General features: G+C 50.2%; 1 protein-coding gene across 2 annotated transcripts in view; it reads left to right on the top strand.

The window, feature by feature from the left end:
* The first annotated feature begins 381 nt into the window (after positions 1–381).
* PALD1 (phosphatase domain containing paladin 1) overlaps positions 382–14,725 on the top strand; it is a 75,092-nt gene continuing 60,748 nt past the window's right edge. The window contains exon 1 of one of the 2 annotated variants that reach the window (XM_081158674.1): positions 382–449. The gene's annotated coding sequence lies outside the window, so the exon portion shown is untranslated. Of the gene's footprint in view, positions 450–605; positions 826–14,725 lie in introns of those variants that run through there. The other variant, XM_081158673.1, reaches the window with a different exon arrangement.

Below are 14,725 nucleotides of genomic sequence, written 5' to 3'. Positions count from 1 at the left end.
GGGGAGGAGGGTTGCGTTTCACTGGGTTTCCATGGCTCTCGCGTTGATACTAGGAGTGGCTGAGGCCCAGAGAAGGCAATCTGCTAGATCGGGTTGCACAGCACAGTAAGGCCCGCCTGGCTTTAAAAGGCAGAGCGGGGCGAGGTAAGCCCAGGCTCGCCGGTCTCCCGGGGAGCTGGTGTCTAGCAGGGGGTGTGGCGCCGACAGCATTGGCTTCTTTCTCCAGCCAGGGAGGCTGGATGTAGGGTTTGGGTATCTTCCAGAACGAACCGAATTAATGACAGGGGAAGAGGAACTGGCTTCCCAGGCAGTCTCCCCCGCCCCAAACTTTTCCTCCCGAAGCTGGGTGGGAGGGCGGAAGGAGGAAGCGGGGCCGGGGAAGGTGGGGCCAGCCGTTCCCTCCCGGCCCCGGAGCCGCGGCTCTGGACGCCTATCCGGACGCTGCTTGGGTGAGTGTGTCTTTAAATCCGAGCCCCCCGCCTCCTCGTCGGCTGGGGCCGGGGTTCAGGCTGGTCGGACGGTGGCGGGGAGCGGTGATTGGCGGCCCAGGCAGGCCCGCCCCTCTGCGCTGGGGGCTCGGGGCGCCGGGACCACATCGGCCCGCCGGGGTTGGGTCGCGCAGCTCCCACCGCCCGCGAGCGTGGGCTCCTGCTCTGGTGGCCTCGCCTCTTCGCGCCCGGCCTGCCCGCCTCCGGAGCCACCGCTGCCCACGGATGGGCTGGGGAAGTTGGGAGCAGCGAGCCGGAGCCCGAGGCGGGCTCGCCCAGCCGCCGCCTGACTGGGCGCCCGCAGCCCCCGCGCAGCGCGCCGACCGCAGGCTGGCAGGTACCGTTGAATCCCGGAGGGCAGACTGGGGATCCCCCCCTCCGCGCCCAGGCCGCTCCGACCACCCACTCTCCATCCCCTGGAGCTCGCGCCTCTCCGGGCTCCCAGGAGAGGAGATGGGCCCCCACCCAGACTCGCACGGGATTGGTGCCGGGGAGACAAGCGGGACATCGCGTACTAAACAGTGAGCAGATATTGGGTCGTTTTGTTTGTCGCGCTCTGGGCGACCCCCTCTCCGGAGGTTTTCCTTGCTCTTGGATGGACGTGGGCTGGCAACACCTCCACTCTTCGTGGCTAGGGCTAGGGGTGGCCCCTAAGCCGGGCTTCCTGCGTAGTTGCCGGGAGGGAAGCTGTCTCCTGATCCACACTTGGGGTCCCCCGGGCCCATATTTAGGGGCCTTGAGGCCTAAGGAAGGGGAAGAGCCCAGAGGTACCAGTGGGCACAAGCTCCGATTCTGGGCCATTCTGGCCCTTTCCCTCTGTAGGCCTGGGTCTCCCAGGAGAGCTTCCCTTTCATCTTCAGACGTTTTTGCTGAAGAGGCAGCGAGCGACCTGTCAGAAAGCAGAGTATGGTGTGTGGGAGACCTGCTGCGCCCCATTTAAAGTGGCCTGGATGGTTGGAACATGTTCTTATCTCATGGGGAGTCAGAGATGGAAGAAAGCTTCCTGCTTTCAGCAAGCTTCTGGGATTCTTTACTTTCTCAACCAGAGGCCCAGCTACTAACTCCTGGGCTTTTATGCAGAGCAACCAGACCCAGTGACCAAGCACCTCTTAAATGCCAGGCACTGGGCTCTGCCTGGGAGGATGGCAGTGGTGGGAGGAGTTGGAGGGTTCTGTCCCCTGTGGCTCAGCCCCATCAGGGAAGATAAGACATCAACCAGTTTCCTGATATGGGGTTTCCATACCAGTCCTGGACTAGTAATGATAGTGGGAATGCCAAGAGACTACATATGATTCCTTGCTAAATGAGTGACGTAGGCTGTTTGGGGGGAGGGGGCTGGGATCCAGTTCTCAAGCAATCACAAAAATATGCTTAAAATGTTTCAGCTCCATACCTATCCTTCCTAATTACCTTTCTAGTAATGAGGACCTCTCACCACCCCCAGGGGCAGGGAGCAGCAGGGGGCCCAGGAAATTCTTCTGCATATACATATGTGCCCCCAGTCCCACCTCCGGGTGTTTTTTTTCCTGATGGTAGATTTCTGAAGAAACTCATTTGACTTCTGGGGTCAGGCTAAGCAACCGGCTCTCCCAGCTGGCCTGGGGCCTCTGAGGTTTGGGGTATAGATCCATCCTTACTGGAGGTTCAGAGGCCAGCAGGGAGGAAGTCCTCACTTCCTTTCTGAAGAGCCTCTATTGCTGGGGGCTGGGGATGAGGCTGGGAGGCTGGAGGAGGCCCTGACCAGACACTGTTTCCTGTGAGTGCAGACAGGCACTCTCCCAGTCACTGGCCATCGGCGCTGGAGTTGGGGTGTTAGAGGTGGGTGGGCTGGGCAGGGCTGGCTTGAGGTGGGAGGTATCTGGGGCAGCACTGACCTCACATCTGAGGTTCTGTTGTGTCTGGGGCTCTGCCCTTCCCCCAACATCCCTAGCCGGTTTCTGCTTTTCTGGAACACTTCGTAGGGGTGGCAGTGTGCTTGTACCCGTAGCCTTGGCATGTTCTGGGAGTGGGAATTGCTGAGCTCACCCTGCAGCCCTGGGCCAGCACTGTGAGCACTTGGGTGAACATGCCCATCCACCTCCGAACAAGTGGCACACACAGGGTCACCCGGCACAGGTGAGGAATGCTCTGTGAGCAGAGATGTATGCGTACTCAGGTTTGTAGTGCCGGGGCCGAGACAGACACTGGATAGAGACATAATGGAGACAGACAGGAAGACAGTGGAGGTGGGCAATACATATATAGGGGCAGACAATGTGAACACAGACACATGGACCACACATGGGCCACAGACACTATGTAGACAGATCTGCACCTTCATGAAGATTTGAACTTCCCCATGTGGGAGGCAGACGTGTAAGTGGGCAGACATTTGGGCTACCCACGTGGATGTGAGCTGACCTTCATGGGCACAAGACATGGATGGAGCCACATAGAAGTGGCTCGAGTACCTGGGCAGACATGGAGAAGGCTGTGGGCTCCCCAGGGACACACACACATACACCTGCTGAGCTACCTGACGGCAGAGGCCCGGACACGCACAGAGGTGGGTACTGAGATGTAGTACTCAGTGATCCCCATGACTCCGTGTGGCAGCAGTGCTTGGAACTGGTCCTGTTTGGGGTGATAGTGCAGGTCCCCTGTGCTGCAGCTTCCTTTCTAGACCCCGACTCTGGAGTTTGAAGCCCCCAAAGGGCTCCGTAGTCTCTGTTTTGCTCTGAGAATCATTTGACTTCCTTACTCTCTAGTAACAGGGTTGGGTGCATGCCTTAAGAACGAGTAGGGGCTCCCTGAACCTTTCAGTCTCATCTTCCCTGAGTCTTCAGAAGTTTACTGAAGTGAGGCTGTATGTCCTGGGTGGGGGAGGACTCTGGCTGGGACTCTCGAACCCAAGCTTGAGGATGTCTGGCATGGAAGGGACCATCCCTGGGGCGGGGGGGGGGGGGAGTATAGCCATACTGTGGGGTCTTTGATGAAACTGTTCTCTGGTGTACACTGCACATCTCCCAAACCCTGGGCTTGGGCAGGGAAGGGGGCCTCCTACCTTTTGGCTGCAGTCTCCCCTCTTCTGCCCACCCTGGAGACTGGGAGCCAGCCCAGAGTCTAGATACAGCTTGACATTAATTTGCTGTATGACCCTGGGCAAGTTACTTAATGTCTTAAATAACTCAATTAAAATGAAACTCTTCATTTAAAAAATGAGCCCAGTAACATATAGCCCTTGGAGGTGTTGTGAGGGTTAAATGGCAGATAATCCATGGAAAGCTTGTGGTCCCGGGTCTGGCACCCAGTTAGTACTTGGTTGATGGAGCTTTGATCTTGAGCCTGTGCCCAGAACTGTCCAGAGCTATTCCAGCCGTCAGGTGCCTGGCTCTGGGAAGGTTGGGCATGCAGGTGCCTCTTATTTGAAAGCTGGAGGGCTTTGTCTTCACCCCTGCCCACCAGCCACTCCTTAGCTCTTTGGCACCTCCACACAGTGTCAGGAAATGGCAGGCAGGGTGTATGGAAGCTTGGGCCTGCCGCCTTCTGGGCCTCTGGGAGGGGAGCCAGTGGTTTGCTAAGAATAGCCCCAAATCATGGCTCTGCCTTCCAGTGGGCAGCTGTGCACCTCCCTGGTCCAGGGCCAAGGAGCTTGCAGATGGGCCTTTTATGTTTCCTGTAACTGGCACTCAAAATGGGGATGGGCCTGGGAGCAGCAGGCTCAGTCTGGGAGGAGGCACTGCTGCTCTTCCTAGGTCTTTGGCTGGGACCTGAGGAAGAGAAGGTTCCTCCTCCATGCAGAGCTTGTCCTGACAACTGACCCCCTGGGTCATCTTCCTGCCTCTCCAATGGATCTGGAACCACACCACTAGTGCCCACATTTCGGGTCTCTCCCTCACTAGCTGTGTGCCCCTGGGCAACTCGCTTAACCTCTCTGTGCCTGATTCCCTTATGTAACAGGATTAATGATAGTAACTCCCTTATAAGAATGTCTCAAGGATGGAAGGAGGTAGTGCATGGAGAGCGCTTGTGGTAGCTCATGGCTCATAGTAAATGCTCAGTAAACTTTAGGCGCTTCTGTTATCACCATTCTCTCAGCAAATTGAGGGACCTGTCAGGCTGGAGAGGATAGGGTGCTTGCACAGTGTCTCATGGTGGGAAGGCACCGGGATGCCTCTTGATTCAGGTTCTGGCCCGGGGTTCAGTATGAGATGCAGGGGACCAGAGGTGAGTGAGACTCAGCCCCTGCCAGGTGAGAGAGGCCCATATGTACATTATGCTGTACCCGACTGGTACCTCCGCAGGGTCTCTGCTGGCTGTGGGTGGAGCTGGAGGGAGGGAATGGCTTGTCTGGGGCCAGGGTGATACTTCAGGTGGGTTTTGAAGGATGGCCAGGTGTTTGCAAGGGCGAGGGAAGGCTTCCCAAGCAGAAAGAACAGCCCTTGCAAAGGTGTGACGCAGCTTGGTATGTATAGGGGTCATGGACAGATCTGTGGATCTGGGGAGGGGTTCCACCCTCAGCACTCCTGGACTACTGGGAAAGACCCTGCATGCTGGGGCTCTGTCCCTTCTACTCTGGGCTCTGAGGTAGCCCTAGTTTCCCCTTTAGGACACAGGCTGGAGGCCCACCAGAATCCTCTCTCCTTTTAGGGATCACATTCTGTTGCCCCATTCTCTGGAGACCTCCCTTGCCCTCTTATAAATGCTATCAGCCCTCCCTGGGGCCCCTCATTTTGAGCTGGGGCTTCAGACATCCTCCTGCCCCAAGATCAACATGCCTATTTTTGCCCTTAGTCAAGACACATGACACCCATGGGTTAATAAATTCTGCTTCCCTTCCTTTCAATGAACTGAAGCCTTTGAAAACTCCTTAGCCTTTCCTAAGGAGTGAATGTCTAATAGTGAATTTCTAGACTTCACAAGTTGTTTTTATATATTTCCTGTAACTGATATAGCTATGAGAGGGACCCCTGTTTGGTCTGGGGTACTCTATGAGAGAGACAGGGGGCATCTGGGGTTACCTACATACCCATGGCTGGCAGCGGGAAGCATCTGGGAATTGGGTGTGTCGCTGATGACCCTGCAGATTCCCAGGGAGCTAGGGCTTTAGGAAATTCCAGGAGGAGGGAGGGTGTGGTTCTGGGAGGGCTGTGGGTCCACTACTGGGCTTCCCGCCCTCGCCCATGAGAAACCCATGAGGCTGGGTCAGCGCATAGTGGGGAGAGATGGGTGCCCTCAGATGACCTTGGACCGCACCAGCCTCTGCAGCCTGCTCAGCCCAGGGCCTGTCTGCAGGTGTGTGGCCTCTGTCCTGCACCCCACAGTGATGGACGGGGAATACTTGGGTGTTTTGAAGATACTGTTTAGAAAGCACAGGGGGAATTTCTCCTCCCCTTTTCCTTTTCCTGGAATTGTAGACCCCATGGAGGAGTTAACCCCTCTCCTGCTGGTCACAAAGTGGCTGGTGGATCTGCCCCTTTGACTGCTGCCCTGTAGTTACTGAGTCCTTCCTCCTGGGGTCCCTGAGGTTGGTGCTGACCTCTTCACTCTCCAGGAGCAGCCTCCATTAGAGCCCCAGGGCCCTGTTGGGAGGGCCTAGAAGACCTCATCCCTCCTACATCTGATGGGGGACCCTCCACACATGCAGCCTTGCCCTGTGGTGCTTTAACCTTAGTTTGACCACCTTCTGAGTGGGTGTTCCCTCCCCGCCCTCCACGCAGCCCTGTCATGGACTTTGGGAGTCTCTTGCAGGTGCTGCTCTGCTGGCTCACTCCGAGACCTGTGGGGAAGCTCTGGTTTCCAAATGCCTCAGAGAGAAGGGCCCTCCCTGGAGATGGGCCCCAGAGTTGCAGAGCCCTTGGGGGAGGTGCAGGGCAGGCCTCTACTGAGCTCTAAACCAGGCTGAGGCACAGGTAGGTGAGCCCAGGGCTGGCAGTGGACTGCTTCCTTTGAGCCCAATTTTCTCATCTGCAAAATGGGTATAATAATTTTTTCCTTGTTTACCTTTAAAACTTTTTAATTGAGGTGACATTTACATGACATAAAGTTAACCATTTTCAAGTGTATAACTCAGTGGCATTGAGTATATTTACAATGCTGTGTGACCGTCGCCTCTATCAGTTTTTAAAGCATTTTCCTTACCCCAAAGGAAAACCCATACCCATTAGGCAGTTACTCCCTATTCCCTCTTCTACCTACTTAAAAAAATGTTTTTTATTGAGGTATATGTACCATAAAATTTACCCATTCTAAGTATACAGCTGGGTGAGTGTTGGTGAATGTCACGGACGTGTAGCCACCACCTCAGTCAGGTCTGAGAACACTTTTATCACCCAGAAGGTTTCTTGTTGTCCGTTGCAGTCAGTCACCACTCCCACCCTGGTCCCAGGCCCGCTTATCTCCTCTCTGTCACTATGGTTTTGTTTTTTCTAGATTTCCCCATAAATGGACCCATATAATAGGTAGTCTTTTATGTCTGGCTTCTTTACTCAACATGATTTCTTGAGACGTGCCCAGGGTGCCGCATGTTTCAGCACTGCGTTCCTTTTTTACTGCCGAGTAGTATTCCTGTGTATGGAGGGAGCTTGCTTAGCAAGTTCCCAGGTGATGGACACCCACCTTGCCTTTAAAAATGTTTTCAATTAAGCAATTATGTAAAGCAGTTATCTTTATGAAGGATTCAAGTAGTAGCTTCATAGAGAGTAAAATGTGAAAAGTCCCCTTTCCCCTCCTTCCTTTCTCTCTTTGCCAGAGGTTAACACTGTCAGCACTTGCTGAATAGCCCTTAGTCTTTTCTCTGTGCCTCTATGTGACTTTGTGTAGTTTTTGATTTGGGAATATAAATGGGATCACACTTGGTCCATGGCTCTGGGACATGCTTTTTCACTTGGCCATCGGTCCCCAGCACTGCCACCGGAGTTCTGGGCACATTTCCTGGGAACCATCCCCCTGAGCTGAGGACTGGGAGATGGGGGTGCCCATCTCCTCCTGGCTCTGAGCTGGGGCTCAGTGAGGCTTCTTGGAGACAGAATGAAGGCTTCCTGGGGGTGGTCAGTTCAGAGTAGGTTTCTAAAGGAGGGAGGCGTTGGGATAAAAGGGATCATTCTGTCATGAGGGCAGACAAGTTGGTGTCTGGGTGGACCGGCATTCCTCCACTGCCTCCCACCCAGCTGCTCGCAGCAGGGGCTTCCTCTTCCTGTCTCTTCCAAGCACCCCTGGAAGGAATAGGCCTGAAGAGAGAGCAATCTGTTGAGTAGACAGAGAGCAGACCCTGAGGCCTCCCTTCTTGCTGCAGTGGGGCTGCCCCTTGTGGACGCAGACCCTTCTAGGAAACTGCTTGGGGTCCCACTGATGGGACCCTGTCTTTAGTGGCAGGCTTTGCCCAGTGTGTGTGGGCGGAGGGTGGGGATGTCTCCAGCCTCCTAAGGAAGGGGCTGCCGGTGCTCAGATTCCCACGCTCCTGGCTCTACCCTGACCCCAGTTGGGTCACAGAGGCTCTGAATCTATTGTCATTCTCCTTTCCTTGACACTGCCATCGTGTAAAAATGATTCACAGTTCCTGTACACTTACTAACATTGGTGGTTTTCATCATTTTTAAGTTTTTCCTGGTTTAGTAATTTAAAATCGTGTCTTACTAGTGTGTGAAGTGAGTTCCAGGAGACTGGAGTCCTGTGTGGTGTTCCAGGGCAGCCCCCTGCTCACCCGGGATGGCCGTGTCTGCCGACTTAGGGTTTCACCTTCACCTCCTCCTCTGAGCCCTTGGGGATGGTGTAAGGGGAGGGAGAGACTGGTGGGCCTGGGAGAGAAGCTATTAATAGGTGGGCTTGTTTTCTGTGATTTCTCTAGCTTAGTGCTGCTCAAACCTGGGTAGTATGTAGACTCCCCCTTTTAAAAATAGCTTTATTGAGATAAAATTCACATGCCATACAATTCACCCATTTAAAACATACAGCTCAGTAGCTTTTAGTATATTCAGAGTTGTGCATCTGTTACCACAGCCTAATTTTACAGCATTATCATTGACCCTGTACCCTTACTTGTCACTCCCCACTCCCAGCCGACTAATCCACTTTCTGTGTCCATAGATTTGCTTCTTCTGGACATTTCCTGTAAATGGAATCATACAGCATGTTTTTTGTTTGTTTGTTTTTTGTGGACTCCCTTTTAAAGGAAAAAAAAAGCCTCACTAAGTTTTCTTATTGGGATCTAACTTAAATGTGTACAAATATAAAACTAGATAAAGTGCCTTAGATTTACGTAGTTTTTACATAACTATAAAAGGAACTTGAAATACTAATCAAACCAGAAAGCCAATCCATTTCAAAGGAATAATGTTAATTGATTGGAAGGATGTAAATAGCAATTCCATTGCCAGTGTTGGGCTGATAGTAGGGAGGTGTGCTCTCGGGCCTCTTCTGTTTCCCAGTCCCTGTCACTTGAGCCTGCTATACAGAGTGGCATTAATAAAATTGGGTTGTTTGGATAGTTTGGGATAATTCTGATTATTCACATTTGAGCCCAAGCTGCCAGTGAGTAATCCTCAAATGTCTGTTTTAATAGTGCATCGGTTGGTACCTGGAAAACTGGCTTGTTTGATTGAAGATGAGGGCGGGATAGTGGTGTTATTGAATCTGTGTATGTAGATCTTAAACCCATTGCTTGTGGGAATCAGGAGTTTGCACAAACAGAGATGGGCTTTGCTCAGTTCACGCAGATGTTCTGAACATGAACATGGTCCCAACTGCTAAGAGGCCGGGCCTTTGAATGGGGTACACGCAGGCTACATGGGCTGTGGGTGGCTTCGTTCTCTCCCCCACCCCCTCTTCTGTTTGAACCACAACCTTTGTGCTGTGTGCGATGATGTCATTTGGCCTTCACAGAGAAGGAACCGGATTGTAAACACAGGACTGGAGCCCAAACTTGCATGGCAGTGCATTATTCCAATGACCCAGGGTTTTTAATTAAAATTGAGGTGAAATTCCATAATGTAAAAATGAACTATTTTAAAGTGTGCAATTCAGTGGTAATTAGTACATTCACACTATTGGGCAACCAGGCATCACCACTATCTAATTCCAAAACATTTAATTTTTAAAATTTTTATTGTGGTAGGAATACTTAACCTGAGACTTGCCTTCCTAACACTTTTTTAAAGTGTACAATACAGGACTGTTGCCTACAGGGACAGTGTTCAGTGGATCTCTACAACTTACTTGTCTTTTTTAGCTGGAACTTTATGCCTGTTGATTTGCCACTCCCCACTTTCCCTGCCCCCCCCCCCCCCCCCCCGTCCCTGGCAACCACCACTTCATTCTTTGAGTCTCTATGAATGTGACTACTTTAGATTTCTCATATAAATGGAATTATGCAGTATTTGTCTTTCCGTGACTGCCTTATTTCACTTAGCGTAATGTCCTCAAGGTTCATCCATGTTGTAGCATATTGCAGAATCATATATAAGATATATATATATAAGTTAAGATATATATATTCAGTCATATATATAAATAAAATGGTATAGGTACACACATGAGGTGGGCAAAAGTAGGTTTATAGTTGTAATCAAATAAATACAACTGTAAACTTACTTTTGCATGTGTGTGTGTGTGTGTGTATATATATATATATATATATATATATATATATATATATGATGGACATTAGATTTGCCTCCATCTCTTCGCCACTGTGAACAGTGCTGCAGTGAACATGGGTGACTAATATCTCTTTGAGATCCTGATTTCAAAGTGGGATAAATACCCAGAAGTGGGGATTGCTGGATCATATGGTCGTACTATTTTAAATTTTTTGAGGAACCTTCGTACTATTTTCCATAGTGGCTGCACCATTTTACATTCTTGTCAACAGTATATAAGTGTTCCAATTTCTCCATATCCTGGCCAACAGTTGTTATCATTTTTTCTTTTTTCCTTTAGATAATAGTCAGGAAAGGAATGAGGTAATATCACTTTGTAGTTAGTTTTGATTTGTATTTCCTTGATTAGTGATGTTGAACATCCAAAACACTCTCATCACTTCAAAAGGAAACGCTGTATCTATTAAATGGCCACTCCAGCTCCCTCCACCCCTACCCCTCTTCCCAGCTCCTGGTAACCACTAATCTGTATTCTGGTCTCTGCAGATTTACTTGTTCTGGGTATTTCTTATAAATGAAATTACTCAATATGTGACTTTTTGTGTCTGGCTTCTTTCACTGGGAATAATGTTATCAAGTTTCATCTGCATGTAGCATGTAGCTGTGCTTCCTTCCTTTTTATAGCTGAATTCTGAATAATAATTCATTGTATTCACGCACCGAATTTTGTTTATCCATTCATCAGTTGATGGACATTTGGGTTTTATCTCCCTTTGGCTATTGTGAATGGTGCTGCTATGAACATGGGTGTACAAGTATTTGTTTGGATACTTGTTTTTAACTCTCTTGGGTATATACCTAGACGTGGAATTGCTGGGTCATATGGTAATTTTGTGTTACCTTTTTGAGTTTGATGTTCTGGAATTAGATAGAAGTGATGGTTGCATAGCATTGTGAATGGTATGGTATGTGAATTAAACCCCAATTTAAAAAAAAGAACTCACAGATACCAAAGCAGACATCCATAGAGTCTGGATGGAGTCATGTTCTTGGCCCTGGAAAACCCAGAGTCCTGCTTTGCCTCTTGGGGTCCTGCAGACTTCCTGGGTGTTGGGGGTGCTGGGCACCAGCTCCATGGTCCTTGTTGGGGTGGTAGGTGGGAGCTGTAGGAACCAGATGGGCTGGCTGGCTGCCTTCCACACCCACCCCTTTAGCTCATTCTGGCTTTTCTGGCTTCTAAACAAGAGGTGCTCACTGTAGAACTCAGTTCCCTCAATTTCCCCACCTGTGACGCAGGCCTGCGAACAGCAGCCTTGACCGTGACCTGGGCTCTGTGGATGGCAGAGCTTGTAGTGGTCAAATATACCACACTGACTTGCCCTCTCGTTCACTTTTCCCTTTCTATGCTTCCAGTTGTCTTCCATAATGGCCCACACAGGCCTAGAAAGCAGGTCCTCGTTTGTTGCAGGTCTCCAGGGCCTGCTGCTTCCTTCTGAGATTGCAGCCAGGGCGAGGCATGGCTGTCTGTCTGTCTGTTCAGTCCTCTCTTCACACTTCCCCCTTAGTCTGTCCTATCTCAGTGGCAACCCCATCCCTCCAGTTGTTCAGGCCCAGCGCCTAAGTCGCCCATGGTTCCTCTGTGTCTCTCAGTCTTCAGAAATGGCGTGCCGTGAAGAGTGGAGGGACCCAGGATGAGCCCGTCTTTCTCACCTTCCTCGCGCTGCTGGTCCAGGCCACCGCATCACTTCACTAGTGCAGTAGACTCCTGGCAGGTCCGTTGGCATCCTCCCTGTTCCGTACAGACTCTTCTACACAGCAGCCCAGGGTGATCTTGTTAGAATGCAAAATCAGATCAAGGCGCTTCTCTGCCTCAGGCCCCCAGTGGCTCCCCATTAAGTCACAGTGACACCCCTGTGACCTCCCAGACACCCCCATCTAATACTGGTCCCCTCACTTTCCTTGCTCCACCCAAACTGGCTACCTCATGGCTTCTTTGACACACTGGGAACATGCCACCTCAGGGCCTTTGCACAGGCTGCTCCCTCAACCTGGATGCTTTTCCTCCAGAGAGCCATGTAGCTTGCCATGTCACTTCCTTCAGGTCTTTACTCAAATGTGAAGCCTCCCTTGGGAACCCTATCTAACATTTCATACCTCATCTCCAGAACCCTCTTCTTATCATGTATCGCCTTCTGATATACCTGACTAATTTGTATAGTTTGTTTCTCCAGTTAGTATGTCTGAGAGAGGAATTTTTGTTCTGTATTGTCAGCTCCTAGAATAAAGCCTTGCACACAGTAGGTCCTTCAGAAATGTTTGCAGAATGGCTGCTTGAAGAGGGAATGAATTAGCCCATTTTATAGATGAGGAAACTGAGCCTCAGAAAGGTTGACTTGAATCTGATCTCTGGACTCCCAGCCAGGTGCTCTCATGCTGAGTTAGAGTTCTCACCCCCTTCTCCCCGTTACCCCTGTGTTCAGGGGCAGCCATGCTACACCTGTGAGCCTGGGCCTTCAAAGCTTCCCTCAGGGCGTTCGCCTTGTAGCCTAGTAATGATGGAATTGGCAGTTACCTCCTGGAACATGTACAAAAATTACGGTAACAGCCTGCTCCCATTTGCTGAGCCTCGCTCTGTGCTAGGCGCAGGGCTCAGCAGGTTAGATGGGTTTATTACTCATTTAAACCTCACAGCATCCTGAGGAGGAGGAACTGTCATTTACCCTCCTCTACAGACAAAGAAGTAGAGAGATTTGACATGGGTGAGATGAAAAAGATGGATAACATCTTGAGCCCATGAGACTGTGGGGAACTGGCCCTCTTAAGCAATTCTGGTTTCTGTGTGAAATGCTACAACCTTTTGGAAAAGTAATGTGGCAGTATCTACTGTAGTTTTTCAAAGGCACACACCTTTTTATCTAAGCAGTGCACATTTTGGTGGCCCATCCTAAAGAAGTAGAATTGTCAGGATGTAAGGCTGTGTGCACAAGGATTTGGGGGCTGCACAATGGAGAACACACTGTCTCCTTTCAGTTCCCCCCTTTTCTCCACCTCAGGGCGTTTGCACATGTTTTTCACTCTGCCTGGCATGCTTTTTCACGTGGCCAAAACCTTCCTGTTTTTCGATATCAGCATAGGCCTCCTGTGACTGTCATATCTAAAATATGACCTTTTTTTCAACTACCTTCCTCATTTTTAATCTCAGCATCTTGTAGCCCACATCACAGTGTATAAAATGTGTCTCTGTTGCATTTCTTGTTGACTACTCCCCCCCAGGCCCCCTTCTCTGCCTTGTTGGAATATCTCTGTTCTTTCCATGAATGGCTAGGACTTTCTGGTTGACATGATAGATACTTAGTAGCTATTTGTTGAATGAAGAAATACAATGAAATGGCATGCCACCATCCAACAGACAGGGTTGGAGTTATATATATCAACTGGGAGGGGGGTGTTTGTGTTCTGTATGGGGTGGAGACAGGAAGTTTGTAGAAGGAAGCTTAAGAGGTAGACTTGGAAGGGGGTGGGAAGGGCATACACTTTTCCTTTATTCATCTTTGACTTGTGACAGTAAGTACAAATTACTTTTGTAATAAAAAGTCTGGTCAACAGCAACAAAAAAACCTGAATAAAAGGTATCCGGTCAGAGGGAGAATCAGTATTTGAACCCTGGTCCTTCTGACTTCCAGCCTGACCCTTTCTGTGGCTTTTCTGCATACAGCCTATCAGTATCACCTCACTGCATCCCTCAGAGGAAGGCAGAGTATGAGTTATTAGCTGTTTGTATTTTGTTTTATAAATTGAGATATAATTTACAGACAGTAAATCAGTACATAGTTGGATGAATTGTTACAGATGAATTACCTGTGTGACCCCTGCTCATATAAAGATACAGGAAATTTCCAGTGGCCTGGATGGAGTATTACCTGGGGTCCCTTCCCAATCAGTTACCCGGCCCTCCCACACTCTCAAGTGGCCATGCTACTGAGTGACTTCCCAAGGATTAGTCTTATTCTTGAACTTTATGTAAATGGAACTATACAGTATGAGCTGTTTTCAGTCTGGTTTCTTCTGGCTTCTTTCTCTCAACATAAGCTCTGTAAGATTCATCTGTGATAATGTTGGTATCAGCAGTTTGTCCCTTTTCACTGCCGTGTAATATTCCAGTGTATGGGCGTACCACAATATGTTTTTTTACCCCCTCTGTAGAGTGCTTTTGCCTTGTTTCCAGTTTTGATGATTATGAAAAAGCTGCTGAACACTCTTGCCTGTCCTTTGGTGGACTCACACACTTACTTCTCTAGGCTGTATACCCAGGGGTTCTTGCTGGGTGATGGGACAGAATCCTTGTTTTACCAAGAAGAAAACTAAAGAGGCTTCAGGAGATCCAGAAAGGGAGGTGACTTGCCTAAGTTCACGCCGTGACTCATGGTGGAATCTACACCATCCCCTAGGCCCTCTCACCCCTGGTTTTACCCACCTCCCACCCCCAAGTTTTGGCCTGCTGCTTCTCACCCCATTCTTTAGGGTGGGTGGTTAGGCTGGGGTCGGGGGCCTCTGAATGGCTTTTTTCTAAGTCTCCTTGCACTGGGCATGCCCTCTGAGTACTTCTTAGCCACCCACCTCCTTCCCCATCCCTGGCCCTGGAGAAGGTGGGCAGGCCACAGT

Source organism: Miniopterus schreibersii, assembly GCF_964146895.1.
Source record: "Miniopterus schreibersii genome assembly, chromosome: 14".
Classification (NCBI taxonomy): domain Eukaryota; kingdom Metazoa; phylum Chordata; class Mammalia; order Chiroptera; family Miniopteridae; genus Miniopterus; species Miniopterus schreibersii.
Note: the sequence above shows the minus strand (reverse complement) of the source record. Positions and strands in the feature narration are given on the sequence as shown.